The sequence below is a fragment of the Malania oleifera genome, chromosome 7 (assembly GCF_029873635.1).
Source record: "Malania oleifera isolate guangnan ecotype guangnan chromosome 7, ASM2987363v1, whole genome shotgun sequence".
Classification (NCBI taxonomy): domain Eukaryota; kingdom Viridiplantae; phylum Streptophyta; class Magnoliopsida; order Santalales; family Ximeniaceae; genus Malania; species Malania oleifera.
The window spans coordinates 15421165-15426563 of record NC_080423.1 but is presented as its reverse complement, the minus strand read 5'-3'; the positions used below and the strand labels follow the sequence as shown (position 1 = coordinate 15426563).

The 5399-nt window shown below is 32.2% G+C and overlaps 1 non-coding gene across 1 annotated transcript; it reads left to right on the top strand.

The window, feature by feature from the left end:
* Window positions 1-5108: 5108 nt before the first annotated feature.
* TRNAC-GCA (transfer RNA cysteine (anticodon GCA)) lies at window positions 5109-5180 on the top strand. Its single transcript has one exon. It is a non-coding gene; the product is annotated as a tRNA-Cys (tRNA).
* Window positions 5181-5399: the final 219 nt, after the last annotated feature.

Genomic DNA, 5399 nt, shown 5'->3' with positions numbered 1-5399 from the left:
GATAATCATAATATAATAATAATCACAGGGAAAATATCTATATCATAGTTTTCAAAACTATATACCATATTCACATTTCACGTACTTTAATCAATCAATTAATTTCCCAAAACTCCTGTTATAATTTATTCCCCTTACCTACTTACTGAAAGGGTGCCTGCAAATATCTCTAACCCACACCTGCGGCGTTCAAAATTCAAAACCTTGAAATCATGAATATCATATCCTATTTTTATGGAGCTATAAGATGATATGGATTATTCTTAGTGTTTATGAACACAATGGTTTTATATCGTTTTTTGATGCATATGTGCTCTATAGGAATGATTCTACTGATTTTGTAAAATCATTTTAATCAATATCAAGTAGAAATATTTTAAAAGTATAAGCAATTTATTGCATCTAAGCTAGCGCTCAAATTGAAAGGGGGAGCCCTTGAAATTAAATTTCCATATTTTGTTGTACTCACCCACATCTTTAGGCTTAGATTTATATTGAGCTTATTGTGGCATGTGCCTTAAAGTGTGATGATTTTATTAAAAATATTAAATGAAAATACATTGCTTAGCCACAATGTCTTTGAATTTTACTATATGATCTAGTAATTAAATTGTCATATCTTTAGGATCTATATGGTTGATTTTTCTGGTTATACTTTGAAATATTCTTAAATGATTACTAGAAAAATATAGCTTACTTAAACTTTCACGTCTCTTTTTAACAAGTTTAGGTATCGGTCCCTTGTACTTGATTGATAATATGGAAAAGGAATTTTTTTTTTTTTTGGCAAGATCTGAACTTATAAAAGATAAATCTTATATCTCACTTGTGTGCTTAAAGTCATTCACGACATGTGTTTTTGTAATTTTCTTAAATTTATTTGTGTCATGATATTTTATAAAAGAAAAATTTAAGGGATTTACTGTTTTTAAATAGTCTTCTTCTTAGAGGACCAATTATTTTTGACCTTTTTGTTGATGACAAAAGAGGAAGATGTTTTATGAGTAAAATTATTATTTCTTTCTCCCTGTTCTTTTATTATTCAAAAATGGAAAATGATAAATAAGATTAATTAAATATTTTTAAGAAAACTTCAAACATAAACTACACATTGAACCACTGAACTAAAATGCATAACTTAAAAAATACTAAAGTCTTCATGTTTGCATATGCTTGTTTATATTGAATATCTTTTTTAACAAATGCATATTGTTAGGGGGAGCCTTATCAGGCAAACCCAATTTTACTTTTGTGTTTATCATCATAAAAAAAAGGAATATTGTTGACATTTTGAGTCCGATCTCTGTTTTGATTATGACAAATCACAACATCTCACTTGTGTACTTAGTGAATGTATAGGTTTATAATTCTGTAAGTACAAGTGACAGATGTAAAATGGAAGCCATAAGAGCACCTGAACGAGCATATATCAATGTATTCCATGTAATTGCAAAGGAGTAAAACATGAAAACTTTATTTATTTTTGGGTTGTAATAATAATTAGGTTTCAATTTGTGCATGCATAATCATATGATTTGAATTGAAGTTCAAATGACATTAGAATGATCATAGGACCTCCAAGTAACATGAAAAACCTTTTTCATAAAATACCTAACTTATACAAAGGTTTTTCAACTGTTTTAAAGTTAAAAGAAGGAAAAAACTAAATTTTTCAAAGGGGTCGGTCGACCGAATTGTAGAAATGAGCAATTTTCTTACTTTATTCGATCTCATCTCAAAATATGTTCAACATGAAAATTTTGGAATTTTCCCTTAGAGTTCTTTTCATACCAAGAATGCAAAATTTGAGTTACATATAAAATGTTATTACTAAAACACTGAAAGGTGTCCTTAACAAAAAAACTCCCTTCATGTTTCTTTCGTCTCATTGATGGGAATTTGTCTCAATCCATAACTTCTTATCTTAAAAGGTGTTCAACACAAAAGTTATGGAATTTTCTCTTAGCGTTTTGTTGATACCAAGTAAGTCTAGTTTGGAGTTGTACAAAGAAAGTTATGATCAAAACACTAAAAGGTGTCCGCATAGAAAACCCGAGGACAGGCAACCAAGCTTGGCCTTAGTTGACCGAAGCTCGCGGATTTCAAGCCTCAATCGACCGAGCTTGTCCTTAGTCGACTGAACCTCTCAGGAAAGCATCCCAACAGTTGGAAAAAGACTAATTTTCAAAATATAATAATATTTTAAACCCCCCAATGACTACATAACAGTTATATGTGATTTTTGTCTATAAATATAACCCCAAAACACTTGAAAAATGTTAGAGAATCCTTTGTAAAGCTTAGGAAATTATTTTTTGATTCTCCCTCCATTTTTACACCCCGGTATGTTTTAATTTCTTATTTCTCCTACTCCTTGAAAATATTTTTGGGGAATATCAATTTGGGGTTTTATTTTGAATGAGCTCATGCATGTATCATCCTTCATATGCATTTTGTTTGAATGCCTTGGTTTTCAAATGGGTTTTAAAGTCTAAATTTCTCCTACTCCTCTTTTATAAAAAATCATTTTTGGAGAAATTATATTTATTTTGAAAAGGGGCTTGAGCATATATATTCAGTAATATATATATATATATATATATATATATATTGCTTGTTGGCCATTTTACTCTCATATTTTGAATGTCAAAATTTCTCCTCCACTTATAGGTGAAAAATAATTTTTGGAGAAATTTTTTTGAGTAAATGTTTGAGAGCCTTGAGCAACATATTTAATTCATATATTCTTACTTGGAAGGCGTCTCTTATTTGAAGGTCAAACATTTTAGAGAAAACCATTGTTTCTCATATTCCTTGATTTGAAAATATTTTTCAAAGAAAACATTGGGTTATATAAGGTAACTTTGAGCATATATCTCACTCGTATGTATTGGCTTGAGAAGCTCTTTGAGAAAGGTTAGAACATGTATTTAATTTCATATGCTTTGCTTGGAAGCCTTTTATTAATTATTTTTCAAAATGTCATTTTGAAAAGAGAAATCATTTTCCATACTCTCTTAGTTTTTATTGAAAAATACTTTTGAGTGAAAATTTTAAATACTCTACTGAGTTTCATGTTTAAATCATATGAGAGTGCATATTAGATTTTCATTGTGTACATCTTTGTTTATTTACAGAAGTATTTATTTGTATGAAAATATTATCTTTGTATTCCAGGCGTAGCCTGAAGAGGGAGACTCTGCCCTATAAGAAGTCTTGGTTTGGCTCGAACCCGGTTAGGTGAGCTAGTAGGTGCACCTTCCTGTCAAAGGTTGTATGACTTGGTTCCACCCAGAAAGTGAACCGTGGTGTCTCTGTCTCATAAGGAGAACCGATTGCGGCTCAGCCCTATAATTGAGCTGGGGAGTCTCTGCCCCATACGGAGAGTGTAAACAGCTTATGCTCTGCTCGTTTAAGTAAGCAGGTTAGTGGAATCCTTGGGGGTTTGCCTAAGGCAGAGACATAGGCAGGATTGATCGAACCTCGATAACAAATTTTGTATCTCTCTCTCTCTCTCTCTCTCTCTCTCTCTCTCTCTCTCTCTCTCTCTCTCTCTCTCTCTCTCTCATTTAAATTCTGCACTTTAATTTCCGCATGTGTATGAATGTTTATTTATTGTCATTCTTATTTTTCATACACGCTTTAATTTTTAATTGGGATATAATGTGGTGAATCGACGCAAATCTCATTTAGCTAAAATATTTTAAAACTCAATTCACCCCTTCTCTTGGGATTACACTATTACTCACAAAAAGAAAACAAGATGTTGGGAAAAATTGACGTATATTTTATACGAGTTTACTATACCCTTTAATTTTAATGGCATGTCTTGACATAATAACGAACACACTTAAGTTAACAAATTATTTAGTTGAAAATTATTATTATTGGGATTAAGATGAAATAATGTGAAAAGTTTAAGAACACGGTAGATGTAATATGTGTGATGTACTTTAATATTATTAATTTATATACTATTTTGAGAAAGAGCATGTACCTTTAAATGGGACATATATCTATATTTAACTTAGGACTTTGTTCATAAATTTCATCAATTCATAATTCTAATTATGTGATTGTATCTTCAATTTAAGTATGTATCTGATTAATTTATATGCATCTTATTTACTAAGTGTATATACATGGCCTAAGACCTAATAGGCTTAAGCTTTTGGGTGAAGTTGATGCTCACTCATGTGTATCAAGTACACCTATGGATTCCTCCGATGATAACAAGTAGTATTAGAGCCGACAGTTCATAACTATGAGTGTGAGAGTGTGTGATCGAGGCTAAGAAGGATCATCTAAGCTACCAAGATGAATCTAAATATGGTCAAGACATGAGAGGTATGATTGGTTTGGAAGCGCTATTTGGAATACAATCCGAAACACATAAGACGACCCACTTGAGCAAACTGTTTGAGAATTTGTCCCGTAAGAGAGAAGATGACTTTCATTCAAAGGAGAGCAGTTGAAACTCACAAGTGACGAGGAGATTGTTGAGAATTTGTCTCATATTGAAAAAAATTGAGTATTATGGTGTAACCTAAAACCCTATAGGTTTAAACTTTTGGATAAAATTAGTGCTCATGTGTAACAAACATACTTATGGACTCTCCGGTGATAAAAATTTGTACCATTAATTCTCAACAATGTGTATTCTTTATCATCTCCTCTATTTTTTTTTTTTATAAAGAATTTATAAAATATTATCTTACGATGATAATGGGTAGATATTTTTTTTATACAAAAATTATTCTAAAATATTTACCCTTCAGTAGCTACATGTGTTCGACATTCTCGGTACACCTCCTGAACACTCAACACACCACCGGCTATCCAATTCTCGCCCCACACCCCTACCTAGCCGCAGCTTCCACAAGCATCCGGATCCTCTCCAAAGCTCCCAGTAGCTACCGAACCATCGCCGGAGTCTCCAGAAACTTCTGAGGGGGACCGACTGCACGATGACGCGCATGAAGTAAATTGGCCGGAGCCGATGCGAGTCAGGCGACCACTTCGACGACCTGAGAGGGAGACAAGTGGTAGCCAGTCCCGGACTAACTTTCACCGATAAAAAATTAAAAATTAGGAACAGAAAACACGAAGGGTCCATAGCTCAGTGGTAGAGCATTTGACTGCAGATCAAGAGGTCACCGGTTCGAACCCGGTTGGGCCCTTATTTTTGTTATTTTGTTTTATCTTTTAAAAACATTAGCGGCATACTAATTAGTCCTCCTATTGATAATTTTGTTGTCAAAGTAAATAGATTTCAACAAAGACAATTTTAAGGTTGCAATTCACCAATCACAACTTTAATAAATTTTAGCTCCAATAATTATAAATCTAAAATCTTTAAGGAATTATTTGGAACTACTTATATAAAAATATTTGTCAAA